Genomic DNA, 25,998 nt, shown 5'->3' with positions numbered 1-25,998 from the left:
AGCCAATCTTCAGTGTGAATGTTGCAATACTAAATCACAGATTGTGCGAGCGTTATGAGGATTGTGATTTACACATGTACACATTTAAAAAAGCAAAAACACCTACATAGTAACTGTTCCAGTTTTAGTTGATGACAAGAAACTGCATCTGCAGCACATTTAACAAGTGAGGCAAAATATTCAGAAGGAAATAATAGTAGTAGGACAGAGGCTGGATTCACAAATTTCTTAAGAAATTTTCAAGAATTGCACATAGGAACCTTTTTACAAACTTTTTAAAATTTATTTAAAGAAATGTCTTATCTTTAAGAATATTTTTATATATATATTATTATTATTATTATTATTATTATTATTATTATTATTATTATACCCTCACTGGGGGCTGAGCCCCCCTAAAATGAAAATCCTAGAATCGCCCCTGGCAATAAGCATTGTGCTTTGGTACTTTTAATATGAAACAAAGTCTCAGATTTCAAATTATGTCCATTGTATTGCAGTATTCAAACAATAAATGCCATTTTGGCGCCGTTTAATGTGGAGTGACAGATCGCTGAAGCGCCACAGTTCAACAGACGCGGCAGCGCATAGCGCACGTGAACTGATCATCTCCGCCACATTAAAAGGGTCATATGATGCCATTTCAATTTTTCCTTTCTCTTTAGAGTGTTACAAGCTGTTCATGCATAGATAAGATCCCTAAAGTTGCAAAGACTAAAGACTCAAACCCAAACAGATATTCTTTATAAAAGTTAAGATTAGTCCACGCCTACCTTAAACACCTCGTTTAAACACGCCCCCACGTCTACGTCACTGTGTGAGAAGATTTGCATAACACCGCCCAAATGTTCATGCAAAGAAAGAAGGCGTAACTTTTATTCTCGCTGTAGTATTGTTGCCACCGCCACCATGTCGTGGAGACGCTGTGTGTTTCGTTGTGAAAGTGAAACTACTTTGTTTGGCCTTCCAAAAGAGGACACAATGAGAAATCAGTGGTTAAGTTGTATTTACAACACTGTTCCAGAACACTTCAACCCAAATATTCAGATGTGTGCAGCGCATTTTACGGAGGACTGCTTACTGAACCTGGAAGAGTAGCCTACAATGCTGTGCACAAAGGTTGTTTCTATAAAGTGGGGCAGTTCCAACTTTGCAAGGACAGTCTGGCTGTTCTGACTCACAGCCTGTAAATACGTTTTCATATTTAAAGATTCAAACATGAGTTTTGAGCAGTGTAGAGTAGCGCTTGTTGTTTCTCGTTTCTGATCACAAATGCAGACATCGTTTTATGTTTACGCGGTGCGATACGCAACGCGTAAAAAGACAGTATAAGTCATTATAATCCATAATTATGTCCCCACAGGATGCAACAAATGCCTCGTTTATAATGGGTTTTATTGGTTTTGTCTCGTCGCACCGGGACACGGCATCACAGTATGGTAAGGGGGGTAACATTTCCGTCACGCGCTTGAGGTATTCGGCCAATCACAGCACACTGATCCAATCAGCGTACACCTCGCTTTTCAGAACGATGAGCTTTGTAAAAATCGATGCGTTTCAGAAAGGCGGGGCATAGAGGAGCAACAATAATGTAGAAAATAATGTGTTATACATTGCATTACACCAAATACACAAAATAATGTTCTTTTTAGCAACATCATATGACCCCTTTAATGCCAGTTTCAGCACAAAATAAACATGACTAAACATCCGAAGGCAAGTTAAAAGAAAGAGTACAACTTTACAATCCGTATCCTGTCTCATGTAATCGCTGAATCAGTGTTTCAGCCGTGCAAAGACGTCAATATAACATCTTGTAAACAATGTCACATAACGTCACATTTACCTCAGAAAAACAAATTTGGTGACCATAAACTCATTAGTCAGTTAGAAAAATAAACTGTAGATAGGGGCATTTTGCTAAATATATGCACCAAATAACATATTCATTATAAATTGTACTGTTCTTCAATGTTTAATTTATGTTTTAATAAATCCATCAAGTTATGACAGCTAGGGGTTGAATGACTTCTGATTTTTTTTAAGTCGACTTTTATGAGATTAAAGTCGAGTCCAAGTCGACTAGTCGCTGATGACGTCATTAATGAACAAATGGAGCGGTGACAAACACCTTGTGCACAGCTATGGCATATGACACAGCACTGCCCACATGGCTATTGCTCCTATAACAGCTCATTTTTATCAGTTCTTTTGTCTTTGGGTAGTCATATTTCGCACAGATTTCTGCTCGTTCTAAATCAGATACAGATGAAGTACTCATAAACAGTAAAGATTACATTCATATGAATGCATTAGTGAGAGCGATTGCGTGTGTGAATTAATTCTACCTGGCAGCGTCTCTCTACTAGTACTGAAGCTGTGGCATTTAGTTATTAAGAAATATATGCTTGAAATTTTCAGTTTCTAAGCTATTTTACTGAGAAATCACAGAACAGTGTTGCCAATACATTTCTGCGCTGAATGATTCTGTGTGCACACGATCTGTGCGAGATGTACGCGCTACTGTCTGTAGCCTATGTGTGTGTGTTACAGTGCAGCAGCGCATTAGATTAGAACGGCGATTAATTTACCTCTACAATGAGCTGTTTAAAACGTGCATTCTCCTGTTCAATTTCAAGCATCCAGTAATATAATCACACATGTCTAGTGGAGCGCTTTCAGAGTATGCATTTATTTGTCATTTTAACTGTTTGGAAACGGAGCGTAAATGTCCTTCAAAGATTTCTTATCCTATTGCGCCCTCTATAGGACCAGCGACTAGTCGACGTCAAGCTTAAAGCGTCATGGCAGAGTCATGCGTCATAGCGTCATAGTCGACTAGTCGGTGCAACCCCTCATGACAGCCACCATTATGTTTATATTAAAAAAACGAATTGGAAGTAGAAATATTATGTAATTGTAACTTCATTAAGTGTAATTTTTAAGTCGCAAAATCACGATTTAGTCTCATACTGTATCGCGTACCTTGTCAGTGTCGTGCGCTTTGCTTGGCCATTTGTTGTGATAAACAGGAAAGTGTGTTCAAGCGCCAGCAAAACAAAGTGTTAAGATATACTCTTTGAGAGAAGCAGTCAATCAGCAGAAGTTAAAAGCAGCTCATAAGTGTATTTATTTCTTGTCTCAGTGTTTAGCGCAGTTGTCGTTGCTAGGAAACGCTTGTTTTGTTTACTGTGTGGAGACGTGCTGAAATCGCGTTTGGTCTCGTACTGTATCGCGTACCTTGTCAGTGTCGTGTGCGTTGCTTGGCCATTTGTTGTGATAAACAGGAAAGTGTGTCCAGCTGAATTCAATTTGAGTTTTGTTAAACGAATAAAAAAAATTAAAAAAAACCTTAGTTTACCGCGGAAGCGGTCGCGGCTGTGTGAAGACCGAAGAGTGTAAAGACCATCGACTCTATAATCGCTTTTTATTTTCTCCTCTTTCCTACTACTTGTTTCACTTCTGTTTCAGTTTTGTATAACCATTTCTTACTATGTGTCAGTAAGTTGTTGTTATTTTAGCATGCGTGTTTGGCTCAGTGTTATTTTCTTAGGATTACTGATAAACTAATGTAGTTTGATTTGTATTAGTTATTTATTTTAGTTTTAGTTACAGTTGTAGTAATGTTGTCATTGTATTAGTTTTTTATTATGTCTATATAGGTTTTTTATTAAGTTTTAGTTTGATTTAATTTGAGTTATTTCAGTACTTCAACATACTAACAAATCAGCCAATTTTAACCTTCAATATTATAGTAATGTAGTACCAACTGACTCTCATGTATATTTTACAGCATTAATTGAGAGATTTTTTTTCCTTGAGAAAATTTGGCATGTACTATATCTGATATATATCCAAAATAATCGATATTGAATTTAATCGAATCGGTAATCGAATTGAATCACAAGCTTGTGAATGAGAACCAAATCGTGAAATTTGTGTCAAAACCCAGCACTACTAGAACATTTTTCACAAAATTTAGCTTTCATTTTTAATATATATAAATAATATTTATAATATTAATAATTTATAAAAGTGTTTTCAATTAAATATTAATGATCAGCAAATTAATCAAGACATTTAGAAATAAGAAAATTAGAAAAATCATTTTAGATTTTTAGAAAAAAAATTATGAAAATAGAAAAAAATTGTATGTAACAAAAAATAATTATGCAATCAAAGCAGTAAATAGAATACAAGTTAAATGTATACAAATATTGCATCAAAATTGACTAAGTTAATCAAACACAGATCCGTGTGGGATCTGGATCTGCTTATACACAGCATCTAGAACAAGAAACAAAACATTTTCTCCGCTTCTCACTGATCGCTAATTGCTAATCTAATACTGCCAAACAGTCCTGCCCCATTTAAATGACCACAAAAGTCGCACTCCGCCTCCATTCAGGTCGTTTAACTCTACAGCATACTCTCTTTGTGGGATCTGGATCTGCTTATACACAGCATCTAGAACAAGAAACAAAACATTTTCTCCGCTTCTCACTGATCGCTAATCTAATACTGCCAAACAGTCCTGCCCCATTTAAATGACCACAAAAGTCGCACTCCGCCTCCATTCAGGTCGTTTAACTCTACAGCATACTCTCTCGTGCTGAGGGTGGGTATTGTTTAGGTTTGACTAATGGCCGTGCAGCGGGGAGGGCCCGGTGTCTGCAGGAGTAAAGGACACTGAGGAGGTGATTGTGCGGCAGGCCTGTTGCAGTGTGGATGTGCCAAAATCAGAGAACACTGTCCTCTTTTTATAGCGTCACTCCTTAGCGTGTGACCCACTGACACCATGACAGCTGCCCCCTCCCTCGCCCCCCAAAGCACCAACAACTTCACACAGCGGGTTCAACAGAATCCCAATTTAAACAGGTGCATTTTGGGAAGGAATAAACAGTGGTACTAGATTTGCATGGCACATTAAGCAGTGGTTCACAGCTGGATTTGTTTTTGTTTTTAAATTCAGGACCCGAAAGGTGAATTAAACAACAAATAGTTTATCAAAAAATAAAAAATTAAATAAAACCAAACCAAACACTGACATATTAATATTACAGTGAACTGCATGAACATGACATAGGCTAAATTTGAAAATGTCAACCGTTTTAGGTGTTTGGCAGCCAATAATTTGTTGACGGCTCAAACCATGTTTGTTCACGTAGTCCAAGTGCATTCCTGGTTACATTTGTTTTGTTCATGGTGTGAGCATGGGAAATCTCGCAAACTAATTTGGGCATTTTCTACTGAGTGACTATCAAATTTGTGCCAAAATGCTGTAGATTTTGATTGGATGCATGGCCTGAGAGGTCAACAACAAAAGAAGTGGGAATTGTTTTCCCCTTTTATATTGTCCACCTGTTAAAATCAAACTCAATATGCTGTTTGAGAAATAAATCATGTCCATAGCATAAACAGTGTAAAATGAGTTAGGCCTATGTGCCCACATTTAAAACATACTGTAGGTTTAAGAGTTTTGCAAAGTTTTACTAATAATAATGGCCTTAGCAAGCACTAGTAACTCTGTGGACACATAATGCACCATGATGTGCAACTAAACTTACATGATTCTTAAAATCAGTTCCAAGACCTGCTGTGTTGTTATATGGACTAAATTCTACAGCAGTGCAGACTAATCTTAAATCAGAGTAGAAGAAATCCAGGCTCATAAGGTCACAGTGGACATAAATTGTGAGCTATGGCAAAAGACAAGACACTCCAAGGGAAAAGCCATCAAGTCTAATCACTGGTTCTTTTTAACTTTCAGTAAATGTTGCTACTGCAGCAGTTTGGATGGATGCGCTTATGTTAACCCTGCCCTGGATGACACAACTGTGACCAATCTTATGTAGACTCACACTTCAAAACAACTTGTCATGACAGATTAGCACATGCTGCAATGATGCTAATATTAATATGAGAAAACATATGGTTAGTATGATTGTAGTGAAGTCATCCGTACATACCATATATCCAAACATGCTTCATACAACCATGTAGGGTTCCTGTACTTTGGTAACAAATCAATAGCAAGTAATAAATGAAAAATTTTTATGAAAAATTAAATGTAATTTAATATAAAGTTGAAGTAAAAAGTTAAATAAGTACATAATAATAATAATAATAAATTTAAAAAAGATAGCAAATAAAAAGTAAAAAAAAAAAAAAAAGTTAAAGCAAAGGTTAAATTAAGTAAATGGATCAAATAAAATTGAATAATGTAAAATTGAATCATTTAAAATTAAAAACCAAAATAACAAAATAAAAGTTAAATAAATAAAAAATAAAACAAATACAAATAACAAAGTCAAATAAATCAAATAAAGTTAAATAAAATGGATAAATAAATGAAAAAGAATAACAAAATAAAACAAAAGTAAAATAAGTAAAAAATAACAAATAAAAATTTAACAAATAGATTAAACAACTTAAAATGAATCAAATAAAATAAAATAGTGAAGAACCCATGACCTTGGCCTTGTTGGCACCATTCTCTACTGTTTGAGGTACAGGAAGGCATAGTCAATATATTAACAAATGTCATTAGGACAATTTCATTTGTTAATATATTGATATTATTTTTTAACTTATAAATGATAGCACACAACAGCATAGCAGTTTCTGCTGTGGTAGCCTATTAAAAAACATGTATTGTGACCACTAGGTTTGGGTACCGAATTCTGTACTTTTAAGGGTACCGACTGAATTGCGTCGGTACTACCGAGTACCGATTCACGTTAAATCAATCTGTGCCAAATTTCGGTACCCGAGAACGCATCTGGGCGCATACGCTACAGAGAGAGAAAGAGAGACCCTGTGACGTGAGGTCACCCCTGCAACTCATTCAAACAACACGCAGGGCAAGCTGAAATGTTCTGAAGTGTGGTTACATTTCTAGGACCATATGGTTTCTGCGAAAACACGGATGGGATCGCGGAGTCCATTCATAAAAACGTAATTTACTCTATAGCGCGGAATGCCACGGAATTCGTAAATTTTGGACGAATAAATCTAAAGTAGGTCTGCCACTTCATTCGAATCGCGATATGAACTAGTGTCTGTGAATATTAAAATGCAAAAAGACTGTTTAAATATGAATCCTGCATGTTCCGCTTGCCTCTGTATGTTTGAATGGCGGAAACGCGGTTTTGTTTACCACACAAATACTGAAGCACGCGTGACGCTCGCGGTGATTTTTGCCCTCTGCGTCTCACTATATGACGGCATGAACACAAACTTAATCTCCAGAGCTGCTGTGAGTAACTTCGCGAGAATTACCGTTTCATTTGAGAAAACTAGCATCATCATACTGTATACACACAGAAACATCATGGCAACCTGTCAAAATAAAAGTACAGTTTAACATGTAACAGAAATATATTACTCTTGTACTACTTTTGTACAGTATAAACGTACATCTTTAAATATTCCATTTTCTATCAAATTTAAATAAAACAATTAAATGATCAAAATAAATTACAACCAGATTAATCACTTAATTGTAGAAAAATAATAATACAATTATTAGCCTATTAAAAATGTTTTAAAGGAATATTCACACAATTTTTCTTCCATGTATTAATTTCAACAGTAAACCTCAGTTTGTTTGTCAAAAAATAAAAGGGTTTAATTTTCACTTGACTTAAAATAAATGTTTAATGCCTTCATTTGATTTTTAGAAAATAAAAAGTTTGTAGGGCCCTATTGTTCAAAATGTTGAAATTGAGACTTTTGGACTTATTTTTTCACTGAAATAAATGTTTTTTGTAATTACACAGAGTAAAGTACCGAAAAAAGGTAACGGTACTGTACCGGTTCAAATGTTAACGGTACCCAACCCTAGTGACCACATAAGCATATTTTCATACAGAGTGTGCGTATACTCACACAAACATGTGCAAAGTCATGAAATAATTGATGCAAGAACTGAAAGTTATATAAAATCACAGTGTTTCCAACTGCAACACCCACAAACAACAAACGCAGACCAAACAGACACATCCCGTTCCTTGGTTGTGTTAATAGATGGACGTCCATCACCACACCTCAGTGTCTGGGCTACAGGTCCCACAGAGCCAATAAAAGCACCCAAACACTGCTGACTCAAAGTTCAGCCATCAATAAAAAGCTTTCTCCCTCCTGGGAAGCGTTCAGTTATTTCCTTCAGCCCGTCGCATCTTATCCCCTTTCATTAGCTCGCTCTCATCTGTTGTGCAATCGACTTTATTATGATAAACACGCCTGCAAATCAAAGTGGGTTTTTTTTCCATAAATTCCACAATTACGATTTACGATGTCATTTCTAAGCCAGCTACAATTATCCACGGCAAATGCCAAGCTAAGACTCGTGCCAGGATCAGAATGTGAAAATGCTCCACAGATTCCGGCTGTACAATGTTTTAAACTACAGGGGAAAAGAGGGGCATAAAGACTTCAAACCCCATAACGGTAGCTCCCGAGCTCATGGTGTTTCATGTTCCACAGGCTTTGCTAGCGCACATTCCATCAGGATCGCATCATTGGGCAACAGCCTTTCTCTGGCCCACTGCAAGCGTTTGTGTGCTGAGCTTTACACTTTCGATAACTTCACTCATTACTTTGCACCCACCTACTCATGCACGCATACAAACAAACATCTCTAGCGGTGCTTTCATTTTAAAAGATTCAAGAGATAAAGTCATGAAGTCAAGCATGAGACGTGCGTGTGTGCGCCTTCACCGTGTCATCTGCGTGACCTTTCTATTCAGATAAGTGCGTTCCCGACGAACGCGTTTGTGCTAACACAATTGCACTCAGCTAATGAACAGAACGGTGAGATAAAGCCATCTGAATGCTAGCTTCATCCCAGCATCTCAATCTCCTTTAAAGGCTACATTTGCATCTTTAATAGAAATGAAATTCCTCATTAAACGTGCAAGCTGCTGGTGAAATATGCTTGTGGAGAAAGAAAGAGACTGAATGAGCAAAGAATAGATGTAAATCAAAGTATTTACACACTCTCGCCCATAGGCTTATAGCGGTGGTCTTATGTTAATAGATAAGAATGGCAATTTAACAATTCTGGTTCCAATGCGACTTAATGATCCTGGGTTTGTTAATTCCATTAGCTTTTTTTTTTTCTTAAGAAGAATAGTTAATCCTATTTACATAAATACACTAAACAAAACTAAACTAACATAATACTATTTTTATTACCACACTGATTCAATGATTTTCTGCAAACGAAAAGACTCAAAAGAACAATGGTAACAAAACTAACAACACTAATCCTCTCAAATGTTAATCAATGTCAATGTTGTAAACATTTTACAAACAAAACATTTATATAAATCTTCTAAAAATGCATTAGTTTTATAAGATTTACTTACTATATTATTAAAAAAATGAATTAAAAAATACTGCCAAATTATCAAATTTAGTTAAAACATTTACTAAATAAATTAAAATATAAGATGTAACATTAAAAGTATATGATATAAAAAAAAATAATAACTGAAATATTCACTTCAAAAGTCCAGACTCGAAAGAAGTTTGTTCACAAAACAAAGCAACAAACAACACTACACGTCTCATAAACTCAACTAACATAAATAATACTTCAAAAACTTTGTTTTCCACAGTAAGTATAGGTTTACGACAACATGTGTCCAAGAACCGCTCTGACCGAATCATTTGATTCAGATTCATATGGATAACTCATGAAAGTCTTTGACTAATTCATTAAAAAGAACCAGCTCATAAAAACTCAGTTCACAAGACAAACTAGCAAGGACATCATAACCGAATTTTACAAGGTGGCGAATTCGTATATGATGTGATTTGTACAGAAACGTGGGGCGTAAGCAGATAATATGAAGCCGTACATAGAGTACACAAAAAAAATTGGAGTAGAAACAATTTTCACAATTAACTACAAAGAAATGTCAAGTAACACATTGAATTGCAGAATGTATGCTTTCATACAAATTAGAAACCAATCTGCCAAAACTTAAAATAGTTACGAATTCCCATGAGAGTGTGCCGGATATGTTGTCTATTTGTTGACTTTGTATTACTATCATCAAGCTCATAACTCATCTAAAGCAATTTTGTTTGCCATGAAGCTGTAGATTTAGCAGCAGGAAACATTGTCAGAATATTAAAGTACAGTACAAAAACAATTAACGGAGCTGAATGTCATGAAAATCATCCGGCTGCCGAGTCAAAACCAAACAGGCTCAGTTTCCAAAGCTTTTAGCACTATGAAAGAGCACAGCAAAGATTAAGCAAGGTGAAAGATGTGCCTCAGAGCTTAATATGGATCTTCCACATGAGAGAGAGTCTGTGGTTTGTAATGCTTATAAATTTTCAAGAAACTTGATCCTAAGTCAGCAATTAGGGCACCTTGTCCCGGGAGTGTCTGAGCCCTACAAAGAAGCTGATCAGTCAGAGTGTGACAATTATGATGAATAGCCTCAGTACACCAGCTGTCCGACTGCTCCTTTGGCCATTAATATTACTCGCGGCTCTACTGCAGCAAAAAAGCCACCGAAGCTTTCGCTCACCCCTTTTCTAGCTCTTTCAATTTAGGAATGTGTTGCCATGACAGTGACTGATGGCTTGGCGGCAGACGGGGAGCCCGCTCATCCCAGCCAAGGGTCGAGGTTGGTGAGAGAACGTGTCAGGGTCCCGTGGGCGAAGGATCAGAGACTGATCCACTGGAAAACTAGAAGCATCTGTAGATGTGGTACTGATTAGCGGCGGGTGCGGGGGAGAGCTGCAGGTATTTCAGCTATGCTCCACGTTTACCACAGGGGAATCCGGCTAGCGACCTATGAGCAAATTTGGGCTGTATGGGAGCGAGGAAATGCAGAAATGTCAAGTGTGTGATTTCTAAAAGCACAAGACCTTCACTTCTGGTTTCGCGTGAGCTGTAAGTGCAAACACGTTTAGCCCTTGTAGCGCTACGTAACGCGCTTAGACAACGAGGCCTGCCAACAGGCTGATGAGGCCCAAAGCGGGACTCTTTAAGGTATATCTATCATTTGATCAGGAAGATGGGAGGAAAAACATCGATCACGTTGAGCTTTATTTTTCATGACAAGGCTAAAATAGCACTGGTAAACCAGATTTTTCAGTCAAACAAAAACCACTTCTGGAAACACTTAGCGCAGTTACGTGGATTTCTGAAAACCAGGATCTTCTACAAATTAAACAAACTTTATCCAAGCTTCACTTGCGTCATACTTCACTCACATCAACCATCAAATTCACTAACAACTTATTCAAGCAATTAATGTTAAGATAAATCGTTCTGTTGTATGATTCTCCATTTATAGGTCTAAAAAAAATAAGAGAGAAAAGCATAAAAGCAAAGTCATATGCTAGATGATTAAATGAGAAAAGAATAAATGAGTCACTAGACAAGAGCAAATGTTGACATTCATTATGAATGAGTCTCTGCTCTTATCAGTCAAATACTCTGTTGTTCATAATATTCTTTTAACATTTCATTATTTATTTACAAAACAACAACATTACATCAGGGTTTCCAACCTTTTTTGTCAAACCACTGATATTTGCCTGAAGTACCACAACAAAAATGTCAAGTAGCCTAAAGTTTCAAGTAATGTCAATCAATGTAGCAAACATTTTACAGACAAAAATATGGTGGCCGAGAAGTGCAAAGCAAATCACAATTCGGAAAACAAAATAACAAATTACAAACGCAAATGCAAGTTAAAAAACAAAATAACAATTCAGAAAGTACAACAACAATTCAGAAAACATTATAACAAGTCAGAAAACAAATTAACATGTCAGAAAACACAAAGACAAATCCGAAAACAAATTAACAAGTCAGAAAACACAACGACAAATCAGACAAACCGGAAAAGGTAGGTATAGTTTGAGACAGCGCCATTGGTTTGGGATGCTATTTACACTAAGTGCAAATACCTAGTTACACTGTTAAAATAGCAGGATTTCTACTATCAAGTATACTACTTGTTGCAAATAGTGGCAATTATCTACACTTCAGTATTGTAGTACATTATAAAACAGTATGCAATAATAACGTATTGAGTGTAAATTATAATTTTAATTATTAAATGATGCCACCTTATTGGTACAATAAAACCCTCCCTACACCTACCCTAACCGATACTTTATTTTCAACTTTTTGATTATTTCCTTAATTTTTATTGAAAATAAATGCCTTTACGATGTGATGCGAGATTTGAAAAGGGAGAAAAAAAAGTTTGGCAAAAGGTGGGATCGAACCCGGGTCGATCGCATCAAAAAGCCAAGGGCAAGCGCTTATCCATCTGCACCACTGGAGCTGATGTTCTACAGCCACTTTTAACTCAATGTAAATAGACACTCCGTATTTTTTGGATAACAGATGTCTCGTCCAGTCAGCGGTGAGTAATCCCAAACCAATGGCACGGTCTCAAACTATACCTACCTTTTCCGGTTTGTCTGATTTGTCGTTGTGCTTTCTGACTTGTTAATTTGTTTTTGAATTGTGTTTTCTGATTTGTTATAATGTTTTCTGAATTGTTGTTGTGCTTTCTGAATTGTTTTGTTTTTTAGACTTGCATTTGCGTTTGTAATTTGTTATTTTGTTTTCAGAATTGTGATTTGCTTTGCACTTTACGGCCACCGTACAAAACACTGATAAAAACCTAAAAATTATTTAATTAGTTCTGATTAACAGATTTAATTAAATTAATAATTTAAAAATGAATTTAAATAAATTAACTTGCTAAATTGTGCTTAATTAACTTGCAAAATATTAATTCAAATATTAAATGAAAAATTTAATATAAAAATAAAACATTTAATTAAATATTTAATAATAGTACCTGATATTAAAAACATTACTAAATTATAAATAATAACAATTTAAATAAAATGATTTATCAGATTAAATTACCATATTTACTTATAAAATATTACATTTATAAAAGTTAAATCATTTTAAAAGTATATTTAATAATTAGATTTTATTGAAATTACTTGTAAGAAATTATCAGATTTAAGCTAATTAATAAAACATTTACAAACTAAATTCAAATATTAAATGTAATATTAAAATAATCAAAACATCATATTGGAAAATATTAATATTTATAAAAATAAGATTACATTTTTAAATAAAATAAAATTATATAATACTTTGTATTAAATAACTAATTTAATAATCTTGTATGATTATGTACGTTTTTTGTTGTTTGTTTTAATTTATAAATGTAAAAAATAATTAGACATATTTATTCAGTTTAATTTACCATTGGATTTTTATAATAATAAAAATAATAAACTCGCAAACCCTCAGTTGGGACAACCTAAAAAAAAAAAAAAAAGGATCCTCTTCACTAGATTTAGAGCCCACAGGGTGTGTGTTTATTAGCGAACTCTAGTGTGTCTTTCCCTGAGGAGAGTTTGGACACTACCCCAGTCTGGTGGCCTATAGCAGCACAGGGGTCAGGCCATTGTTCCATCCCTGTTTGCATTTCCCCTGCCGCCAGTGCAACCGCCTCATCTGGACACGATTGGGAGTCCAACAGGAAAGAAACAGAATGGCACTGGAGTCTATAAAACTTTAAGAACTAAGAATGGACAGTCGGCAAACACGTGCACAAACACACACACACACACACACACACACGTGTGCCTGGCAAACAAACCTGTAGTCAATCAAATGAGTAAACGGGAGTGCGCTATCATTGCTGTAACACACATACTGCTATCATACGGCCCTTATGTTAAAACGCTTGCACACAAACCGGCATCCGGTTTAATGCCAGCGGTACAGCCGAGGGTCGCCTAGCTCTGCTGATGGTCATTAAGCCACTGCACCACCATCACTCACAGGGTCACAGGAGCATGAGAATCGAGCTGCAAACAGTCATGAAGCAAGAAGCTAAAACAGACTAGTCTTATCTGAGCCAAGAGTGTATGCGCACAAGTGTGAAAGGGACAGTATCGTCAACCGCTGTAAATACCAAACTCAAGAGGATCACACTCTCAATCTCAATTATACAGCGACCCGGTGACAGCCACAAATGCAACCCTGATGAAGACCGCTGCGGGACTTGCGCCATCACACGCACAAAAATACATCTGTCAAGGATGGAAAAAAATAAAGCTAGCTATTAACCTACTATCCCATCCTCTTGCCCTTCAATAAACAACACCACAGACTCTTTCAGTCCGCTAAAATTCACACCCAGACTCCTTTTTGCACATAAAAAATATGTTTGGGATTGAAGCACATTTATAAAGCAAAAAAGTAGAGAAATATCTATATTGCATTGGGCAGCTCGCCAGCTCGCAGCACAACTCATTCTTCTCGTGATCATCTGGAGCCTTTATACCAAACAGCATCTGCTGCATCTCACAAAAGCTCTCATCCACTGAGAGATTTCGAGTTCTAACAGCTGCGAATGTGAGGAGAGATGCGCTTATGTCTCCGTCCTTCTGAATATTAAGTATAGAGGTGTATCACATTAGACCTATAGAAGGGACAAGGTCATATTGACTCTGCCTTCTTTTTTTTCAGTGTAATAGGGACAAAATCACAGAGACCTGAACTTGGGACAGTAAGCAACCGACTATGAACCACCTAGAACAGCCTAGCAACCCCACAGTACAATGTTAACAGCAACTGCACAGCAAGGTCCTGGCAACCTCCCAGAACACACTAGCATCCTGCTGACAAGTTTTGCAAAGGCAAGCAGCACTAAAAATCTAGTATTGCTCGAAAACAGCAAATGCAGTAAAATTGCTTTTGGGCTTATGTAGTAAAAACGTCTCGGGTTACTTATGTAACCATGGTTCCCTGAGTAGGGAACGAGACACTGCGTCCTCTAGGGGTCGCTATGGGGAACGCCTCGTCGTGACTCGCCTGCTCTTCCTGGGCTGAAACCAGCAGAGCACTGGCCCCTGGATCAGATGATGTTAAAGAGAGAAAATCATCCTCCAGTGGCTGTCTCCCCCCCCCCGCCGATGAGCGCGAGAAGGAAAATCCCTCTCTAAACTCATCGGCCAGGTCCACCTGAGATCCCCACGAGCTCATTCTGAACGGTCCTGAACCGCGGGAAGCAGATGGCTGCCCCTCTTTACTTGAAAAGAGAGACAAACGAGAACGGAGTTTTTTGGACATACAAAAATATTTTGGACATATAAAAGTCATACTGTAGTGTAAATATAAAAATACAAATTTTTCTTCAACATGAAATTTTAGATTCAAAATTTTCAATATCTTATTCACAAAGAAACAGCAAATAAACCATATTGTGCATTCATAGTCTCACTAAAGACACGGTTGAGTTCTTTATGGTGCCTAATCAGTCTAGACAAGTATTTCTCTGCATAAACATAAAGTGTCTGCATAAACAAGCTTTCCAACTAAAATCTGAATTTACTGGCAATAGGCTGTCAGAATTTGGATCCATTGAAAAGCTACTTTGGGATGGCAACAAGAGGTGGCTAAGAAAACACCTCACAAACAGTGAATCGCACACCGCTCTAAACACACGTTAAATGCAGGTTGTCAGGAGAGGTGTAAAGGCGCACAGCCCAACACCCCTGTGGCTGAACACCTCCTAGTCATTCCATCAGAGTGACACTTTCAAATACACACACACATATAATGTAATCTTCTCCCTCGCTCATTCAAACAGACACACACCTTCCACAGGCACCATAGCACATTACCTCTCTCCAAACAGAGTCTCGAAGGAGATTTAGTGTTGCATCCTGCACACAGACAATCCCACTAACCCACTAAGGCATGATGACACGCGTGCAGTCCGTCTCCCACGACATCTCCGGGCTCTGCAGTGAAGCATGTCAAGCGAATTCCATCTGGGGAGAGGAATTTGACCCCCAACCTCTGTTTATGACCCATCAAAGGGAAGCCTGCTCATTGGTCTGGCAGAGTAATCACTTCCAGAACGGGCCACTCAAAGAGAGTGAGTTCGAGAGGGAGGGAGAGTGGAGATTTTCCAGGGAGACAGACTGCCTGCAGCCGGCTATGTTAAAGGAATCTGGCTGATGATGTTCAACAGAGCTCTACAGAGAGGCCCATGCTCAAAATGCAACTTAACCTCTCAGAGAAAGAAAAGGAAAGAAAGAAAGAAAGAAAGAAAGAAAGAAAAAGAAACAAACGAAAGAAAGGATTTTAAATTTTGGTAATTAGTCACATTTTGCAAAGGAGTTACAGGAAGGCAACACACTCATAACAATAATCATTTGTACAACAGTGAAATTACGAATTTCTTATGGCTATTGAAGAACTTTTAAGATTTTGCTATGTTTTACATATTACTGAAGAACTAGAAATGTTTGAAATGCATGAAAAAATAAATGTTCAAAAGAATATTTGAAAGAATTAAGGATTGCACAGGGGTTAAAGGAAGATAATGCACTCACAACGAAAAAAAAAAAATAGCGAAATCATAATATATTGTACGAAAATTGCAATAATGGTTAGGTTTAGAGGTTAGACTTTACGGCTGGGTTAGTTTGTGTGTTTCTTATGATTTTTCCATCTTGTACGAATTATGACCATGAGATCAGTTTGGGGAGGAACTAAGGAATAATAAAGGTGTTCACATTAACAGTAATAAAGCAACCAAAAGTTGTTAATTTCCAATAAGATTTCGCAACAGCAACCACTGAACAAGTTAAGATGAGTTTGAAGGTTTATGCAAATGAGCAGGTACATAATCTATCAATGGGAGTACAGAACCTCAAGTGTAAGAAAGTGTACCAGCATGAAACTTAACAGCATTAATCAATGCAACCACACCTTGAGAGAATAGCAAAAATGAATATACTTTATTTAGTATGTGATGATTCCGGTCTTATTTAGTTGAATATGGTGAACATTTCATTTTATTTCTGTTCAAACTCATCTCATTTTCCCCTGCATCCATGTGGAGTTTTTTCAGTTCACTCATTTGATGCGGTTGTTGTCATAATCACCTTAAAAAGAAGCAGTCCATTCCTTCACTTGCTCGCTCTCAGACTGCTGGAAAAACATGATTAGCTGCTAGAAACATGATTAATGATTTCTGTTTCCCGAGCTGCTGCTCTGTCAGGAAGCATCATTACGGAATGAGAAGTTTGCTGGGCTCCCAAGAAGCCTGCAGTGACAAGGAGGTCCCAGGTCAAAGACCCCCCGTGAGTTTAGAGGTCAAGGGGCAGCCTGGATTATGGAGACACATCACCTCGCTTTGGGATTTCAATTAACCCTTTCACAGTCTTCTGTTACTCGGGCAACCGATAAGCCTGGTGCTACAGATCCAATGTGCTGGTATGTCTCACCCAGATTAGACCTAATCCTGAATGAAAACCAACTCACAAAGCGAGCTCCAAATCAAACCCACTTTTAGCCCAAAACCAGTCAAGCAAAGATCACCAGCAGCCAAAATTACAAAGCAAAGGTCCCGATCTATAATCCCAGAATGAACCACAAGTGAAAACAGTTGAGATTATGAGGTCAACTATCTGAATCCATTTTGGCTGTATTAAAGGTTGAACATTACCGCGAGAGATCAATACGCACCATCTTTTAATGAGATATTAATTAAGAGGCGACTGAACAGCAAGACCTTGACTTAACAAGCTCAACGCTCTTATTAAAACCTATTCAATACCATGAAATATTACATCTATAAATCTATCAAGAGAAAGCTTTATCTATCTATTGATTTGCTGAAACAACTTCACAGAGCGCTGCATTATAAACCATACCATATCTTGTGCATTCTATACATTTGTATCCGCATTAAAAACACACCTATATGGCTACCATTGACCTCTTGAAAGGTCTTTTGGAGCGCCTGTGGTCCTCTGAGAGGGACGTCCCCTTGGGCCCCATCACTTTTAGTCTTACTTACATGGCCAGTCAAGAGATCTTGCATTATTTACTGGCTTTCAGTACACAAACCACAACTGCCTAAGGAAGTGCTTCAGCGGCAGTATCCAAGGAGAGACGACGGCCAAATGAAATGAACCAGACAGTAAATAGCCTATTATCGAGTTCACACTGCTTATACCATAAGGAGGAAATCACAAAGAGCAAAGCTGAACGGACCACAAAGAACAGAAAGGTAAGGAACATATTTTGCACATACAGCCCAAATTTACTTTTGCAAACCCTTATAAAACACGTGGCTATTCTTATTACTGATGTCGCTTTGCCTAAAGCTAAGCTGCCAGAGTCGCTTTCATCAAAAGGGGGAAATAAACACACGATTCAAAGCAGACCTGAAGGGATGCGTTGTGAGGGATGCCTTTGAATACAGCAAAAAGAAATTTGGCTCGGAGATGCTGCCAGTCTGTGACTTCCATTACAAGAGGCCTAAAGCCCTTCTCGATACAAAACAGGCGAGTGAAAAGGAAAAACACCACGGCACCAGTTAATAATACCCTTAACAGTTGGTTTGGCATTAGTGAAACCTACCCTATGCTTAACATAATACATTGCGAGTGCCATGACAATACTATCCAGGATCAGTTGTAGGGGCCATAGAAAACTCCTCAGAGGGTGGTGGTAAAGCTGTAGTCTGCAAGCAGATGGCAGATAGCATTGATCGGATCCAAGCCCCGATAAGGCTGAGGGATAGATGCGCTGTCCTGGAAACTAGAAAGGAGAGGTGAGTGGAAAGGTCTCCCCCACCCTGTCCCAAAAGAGAAATCCACACCACTGACTAGTATTGACGTACATTAACGGTCCCAGACATTGTAATTTAATTCTAACAGCGTGTATCACTAATAATGTAATGTTCAATATGCATAAAGGGGTCAGGGACTGACCCGAGATGGGCGAAGGCTGCAAAAACTCATTCGAGGGCCCTTGACACTTTCATTCACCATGGTATGTGACCTGACAATGAGATCGAAGGTCACACTTGGTATTTCAAGCACAAGTCGAATAGTTGGGGTAAATTCCGGGAACTGGGTCAAGTTTGGTTCTTTAGCGAGAGGGTGCTCTCTCCATCACAGACACATCACTAACTTATTCCTAGAATAATGTGCTATGTAATACTGTTCAACGGTTAACTTATATGCTGCTGACTCATGTTTTCTGAAATGAGATGCTCTCGGTCATGGTCAAGCTTCATCGGTCAAGCTTCTAATCTCACTACCGGTCACACATTCTGACAGTAAAACAAGAAATACAGTAGCTCTACACAAAAGTAGAAGCTGAATTTTTTCCCCCCTCCTAAATTAGCCGTTAGTTCTTTTATTTTGATGGGCGGTGAAAAAGAAAGAGGTTCCCAGCCGAGATCTCCAGTCTGTTGAGGGAGCGGAAAAAGCTGTATCTCCTCTGGACGACGGCCATGACAAACAAAACATGGCCTGACCCTTCATTCTCCAAACCCTGCTCAAGCCAAAGCACTATTTATCCACACTCAATAACTCAGTAAAAGGAAATGGTAATGAATTCGATTTAACAGCGCTCTTTGCACGTCGTACCAAGGCACTAAAAATATACAACAAAGCAGGCTGCTAATAAGACTGATCAAATATAAAATGGAAGCCTAATCTCTATTCCTGTCATATTCTTATGGCATGAAGTATCTAAATATCACACACTTTCTCAGAGGGATAACCATCTGCCAGCCTTCAGCGCACACTTATATAAATGTACATACTAGAAGAAAAGTGAAGGGAGAAACAATTTTATTATCTCTTCCTCAGATCTGATACAGTCAGCTTCAAAACACTTCAGGCCTGACTGCCTTTATTGTGTTAGTTTGACGTCTCCGCAGATTTGAGGTGCAGAAAGAGCTGATAATGAATTGGAAGAGTAAATTAAATAACTTGTGTTTTATGATAAACTCAATCAAAAAGCTATCATTGTCTGTCCTAGGAGTGATATTGAAGGAAACTAAAAAGACAAGTAATGAGATTCTACAAGCCTGCTATTCAAGAAAAGGAAAAAAGAAACCAAAAACTGGCAGCTGAAGCTGATCCATTTGGAGGAGAGATGCTTTCCGGCAAGATTATTAATGAATAATTGTTCAATTAATGTATGGAAGGCTGGGGCTAGTTGTCACATGGGCAATATCTCAGTTTCTGAGGCAAATGTCAAGTTTTTTTTTTTTTTTTTTCAAACATCTAGAAAAAACCCAAAATAAGAACTTTAAATTAATTTTGTATTTCAAATTAAAATTACAATATTTTGTTTTCTAAAAACTGTTGGGTAAACAAGTATTTTTTTTAAAAAATACACTATTGGGGCAAGTTGCCACAAAAGGTCAATTGCATATTTTTATACATCCCTAAGACTTAAAGGCAATGTACAATACAGAAATTGACTTTCAGAAATAAGACAACCTTACATAATATTCACTAGAACAAAAGGTGTGACAACTAGCCCTCCCCCAACTATAAATGTAACTTATGCTGTGACTCTCTAATAGTGACGTACTGTAACGTGTGTGAAAAGGCGCCAAGATTGTGTCACGTAGAGTGGACACGGAGCTTTAATACAGCCCACAGCCCACTCGACACCGGAACAGAGACTCGAGAGGAGGCTGGCACTGACAAGCTCGAAGGTGAGGATGTCAGGGATATTTAAAACATCCGTCAATCACGGCAAAGGCCGAGTACGCGAAATATAACGACTCAAAACGAGATTAATTCTGACATGGCGCACTTCGTTTCCCACAGTGTCACACAGAGGCGAACCGCTTTGACATAAAGGTGGACGTTTATACCAAGAACGTTGAGATTGATGTTCTTACATCACTTCATAAGACAAACTCCATCACACTACCAGGGACTCTATTGGCATTATGATAATTCACAAAGACTCTAGATTAAGATTATTCATTGGATTACTTTGAAAAACAACCTGTGTGTTGAATTATTTTAGATTCATTTAAAAAGGCACCGGTCCTGGTTCTAGATTAGATCAGACCAAATTCTAGAACCAATAACTTTTATGAGCCGATTCTTTTTAGTCAATCCAAACACCAGTATGGTGCGGTTCCCAAAAATAACTCTTTTGAGCCGAATCTTTTTAGTGATCTTTTTAGCTATGGTCAGGTGAATGGATTAATATTTCCTTCTCAGAAGTAGCCTACTAAAAGAATCGACAATGGGTCCGTTAAGGAACGCGAACCATTAAGAAGAATCGGAACCAGAATCTTTCGATTCCTCAGAATTTCCATCACTACAAAGAAGTCATTCCATAATGTGATTGTGAGCTACTTCAAGAACGGAACCGAATTAAATGGCATCACTATGATCCATCCGTTGGGACCAAAAGGCAAGCGTTTTATAGGATATAGGCAACAAACCGTCAATAAACACATAATACGAGTGTTTATATAAAACACGTAACTTTTGGAGAGATGATGCGCGCTCGCAGTAGTCTGCTTTTCACCATAAGAAAACCTCAGTCCAGTTACGAGAGCTCTAATGCTGACTGAGTGGTTGAAGTGTAGTACATTTAAACGACCAAATTCCATGCAACACCTTTACTTTAGAAATAAACGTATTCTTCCCAATGTGAAACTCCTATCCGTCATATTATGAAAAAGCCAATATCGAACCGTCTGTGGAAGGACGCCGAGCTAGAAAGCTCAAAACATTTACAAAAACGTAATCTTTCAGTTCAATTTCTGCAAGCAAACAGAGACGAGTATATACATTTTTCTTAAAATCATTGTTAAAATCAAAACATAACGTTAAAATGTGTAATAAAAGCACTTTACTGACATCTTCTAGTGAATGAAGCAGAGCATCTCGTAGGCTACATACTGTACACTACATAAACATACAAACACAGTACCTTGGACTGTCAGTTTCCCGCCTCACAAAAGAAAATAAATGTGTCTGCTCAACAAACCAGACAATAAAGATTCTGAGATTTTAATTAATCTAATAGAGAGCTTTATATGTTAAGACTATGCAGATATTACATGCGTGAAATTCGCCTTATATTATTAGATTTCTGCCTCTCATGCAGCCCAACAGTTCTAACCTACATCCAATTTTGCCGAATTCCCATCTGAATCAGTCTTGGCGAGAATTTACAGACAGTCAACCCACATACTGTCACATTGATGCTGTCAATCCAAATAACTGTACACAGAGAGGTGTTGGACAAAGCCTGGTTTATACATTTAAACATATCAAACCCTCCTCCCTATGCAGTTAAGCGTAACCCTAAAAGTGTGATTTGCAGTGGTAAACTGAGCTATCCAACAAATGCATCGTTTACATTCTGCATATTCCCAGAGAACGCCCCTGTACCCCACACAACCTGATAGTTACTTATTTCAGTAAAGCAGTTAAACCACAGGGAATCTAACCAAGTTAGTCATCCACTACTGCTGCTCAATGCCGATATCTTCTTGTTTAATGCGTCAGTTAATACGCACTGAGGTGTCAAACCGCATACAAAATGTTCACATCGCAGTCCTCGGCTGTTCCGACGCAATCAAGTATCGATACATTCATTGTAAACGCCGAAGAAAACAGAGCGCCACACGCATTTTCCCCCCAAACAAACTGCACTGAAAAGTCACGCCTGTGCGCAAAGAACCGAGGTTACTTACTTGTGCTCTTGATGCCTTGGTTTATTATCCTCGCCATGCGTAAAATCTCAAACTTGAGTACATTTTCTCGGCAGCAGTGTGTAAAGCTCCGCGTGCACTTTCTGTGTGTGGAGTCTCAGCACGGCATGAATGAGGAGGAATGCGGTCCGCGCGTCCTGATCGAGACGCAGCCTCGTTTTGGGTCTCGGGGAACTCGCTGCCTGATACATATCTCGCGTCGCGGCCAGGCGGCGACATTGAGCGCGCTGGAGCCTGTATGGTGAAATATATATATATATATTTAAATATACAGTTAGTCTGTAGTCCCGAATACCGGTCCGTTGCACCACCTGTCGATGTATATAAGCGCATTTATTACAATCACACAGACGACAATTTATTTGTCGTTTGTGTATGTCAGCCAAGCATACAGTAGACGATATGCATAAATAGCTTTAGATGAATACTGTAACAACGGGTGAGTTGTAATACCATCATTATTCTAATTGGTTTACCCAACCACGTTCCTGGAGGACCCCCAACACTGCATATTTTGTATCTCTCCTTTGTCTTGACACCCATTTCAGGTCTTGGAGTCTCTACCAATGAGCTGATGATCTGAATCAGGTGTGTTTGATTAAGGAGACATGGAAAACATGCAATGTTGGGGGGCCTCCAGGAATGTGGTTGGGAACCACTGGTTTAAACAATTAGAAATGAGCCAAAAGATTGAAATATTTCCTATTGGCCTATGTGTATTTTATAATAATCATGTTAAAAATGACATGTGGGTTGTAGGCCTACAGTAATTATTTTGAACAAGTATAGTTTCAGCAGGATTTTTTAAACGTTTGTAATGATAAAAAAACAAAACAAGGGCACGGTTTTCACCTGCCACCAAATAGACCTTGTCGAACAGTAGTCACGTTGGTGAGAGGATGTAACCGTAGCAACCGTACACTGTCGAAATGTTCTCCATTGTGATCAGTTTCGGTTTGTACTTCAGTAAAACATGACAAGTCATTATGTATCACTTTTTTTTATAAATGTACATATAACAGACATTTCACTATAATAATAATAATATCATGTTTATACAAGTTTCTAGCAACAAATTACAATATGCAACGTGCAAGACATTTAATCATTGTGTATATGCAGAATATGCATTCAAGAGCCTTAACTCCTTTAAAAGAGAAGGCATTTATTATAGGGTTGTAGTAGTTTATTTCTAATTTGTAGCAGACAAATATGTGAATATTATATAGATTTTATTAAACATGTAAGAGTTACATATTGTTCCTTGAAATAAAATGTGCTACCACATCCCCAGTCTCTCCAACACTGTGTTTTTAGGGGATTTCTACCCATGCATTTTTAAAGAGACATCAGAAATGTGCATACATTCGAGTTCGACATTTTACTGTGGAGACTGACATAAAATGCAGAATATAGAAGAATAAATATAGAGAATCTGCAGTAGGCCTATATTCAAATGGAAAATTGACAGTTGTCATCTGAATTTTGAAAATACTCAAACTTTGTTCCCTTAACCTTGCTCACTAATTGAAAACTAAGAAATGTGTGACCAGACCAGAGCACAGCCATATAAAACATTTTAAAAAATCATTAAAAAACAATACTTTGCCAAAAAGATGGTATCCATCCTATATTTACTTTATGTGGTATTATAAATCCTTAGATTACAGTGAGGTTAGGTTCTTGTTTGACCAGTGATAGACAAAAAGCATGTTAGAATGTATTTGACCACCCGTTGAGCTTTACAATCCCATCATCCTACTGCACACATAACCTTCCTCAGAAAGAAACCATAGCTTCTCTGATAAACACTGTGGATTCAGGATCAAACTTGCACACCCACCGACAAATCCAGTGCTAGACTGAAGACGAAGTCTGAATGCACAAACAAGGCTGTCAGAACAGTCAAAACTTAGACTAAAATAAACTTCAGCTGAAATTCTACTCTAACCTTTATAACACTGGTTTGCAGTGTTGTATTTCTGTAGACAATTTTGCAGTGATGTGAGGCTTTTCTGGTACATCGTCACTGATGGCTTCACTGGACATATGCTTCAAGCTGTTTACAACAAATGCCTGCCCTTATTTTGTCCTTCTAAGATGCTGTCTGACCAAAACAGTGACAAGTACATACAGTATAGTGTGTCGGTGACAATATAATAGGCCAGTGACTATTTCACAAATGAGGAGATTTGTGAATGTTTTAGGCAAGCACATTTTTCATGTCAGCAAAACAAAGCACAGCGGAATCTGGCAGGGCGAGAAAAATGACAAAATCCTTGAGCATCAGGCTGAAGTGTTTTGAGTCTCAATCGTCCATTGATCTGCTAAAGGTGAAGGAACTGAGGACTAAATGTGAACAAGTTTGTTGCTATTGACTGGTGGAAAACAAATTCATTTAAATTTAAGAAAATGTCTTATACTGTAGCTAATTTTTAACGAGATAACTTTAAATATTGACTTCTGTGAAATGTTCATGAAATGCTCAGTGCTTTTGTTTTTAGGTGGAAGGAAATTCTGACCACAAAGTCTACACACATTTCTATCTGATAAATCCTACTGATTTCTTTGGGATTGTCTGTACAACCTTTTATAGATCCACTTTTTTGCATGCTAGTTTATTTGTGAAATAGCATTGATTTTAGTTGTGTCTGCCCATATACATAAAAAAATAACAACTGTTATTGTCAAGTTTTAATCAGACAACTGCTAAGTTGACATTCATGCCCAGAATAAGCTATAGCAAGCCTCAGACTTTAAACCAATAGTCAAACGTTTGGCTTGCAATACTAATACCACCACAAAATGTACATCATCATTCCGTGTCACTCAAAACTGCCACTGACTAATTCACAAGAGCATGCTGAAAGAACGAATTAAATTGAAAGACTCTGTGACAGACAGACTCTGAGAGCTTCTACAGGTGTTGGTCAGATGCTTCTAGAGGCAGGTGCAGGATGACTCAGGTCATTCAGTAGTTGGCCTTGCATCTTAAAAACAAAGTGCACTGAATGTAAGTGTGCCGCTCCTCCCTGGGGATGTTTGCAAGGTCACTGGCATTAAGAAAGTTTGATTAGGTCTAAAACTTTTCTCTCTCACTCCTGGTGTTTTGGTGAAGCAAGTGGTGATTGCAGGGATATTAGTCATTTTCTCTTTTATCCCTAACATACATCCCCCTGCAAATGAATGCAAGAATGTTCCCACTTCCCAGCTTATATTCGTAGCCGTATACATACAGGTCCAGTATGTGGGCTGTAACAGAGCCTCCCCAGTCACCTTTTCAAAACCTTTTAGAGAAACATGGATTCGGAGGCCTGCTGTGATGGCTGTTGCTTTTGCAAACACACAGCTGTAGGTTGCTCCCTGCTCTTTGCCTCCAGTTTCCACACATTTCCTCGCAGGACATTGT

The 25,998-nt window shown here is 37.8% G+C and overlaps 1 protein-coding gene across 1 annotated transcript in view; it reads right to left on the bottom strand.

Annotated features, from left to right (window-relative positions):
- LOC107599375 (plexin-A1-like) overlaps positions 1–22,740 on the bottom strand; it is a 247,168-nt gene extending 224,428 nt beyond the window's left edge. The window contains exon 1 of the mRNA XM_016290954.1: positions 22,572–22,740. The gene's annotated coding sequence lies outside the window, so the exon portion shown is untranslated. The remainder of the gene's footprint in view (positions 1–22,571) is intronic.
- Between the last annotated feature and the right edge of the window lie 3,258 nt (positions 22,741–25,998).

The sequence above is a fragment of the Sinocyclocheilus grahami genome, unplaced genomic scaffold (genome assembly GCF_001515645.1).
Source record: "Sinocyclocheilus grahami isolate Dianchi unplaced genomic scaffold, SAMN03320097.WGS_v1.1 scaffold13.1, whole genome shotgun sequence".
Classification (NCBI taxonomy): Eukaryota; Metazoa; Chordata; class Actinopteri; order Cypriniformes; family Cyprinidae; genus Sinocyclocheilus; species Sinocyclocheilus grahami.
Note: the sequence above shows the minus strand (reverse complement) of the source record. Positions and strands in the feature narration are given on the sequence as shown.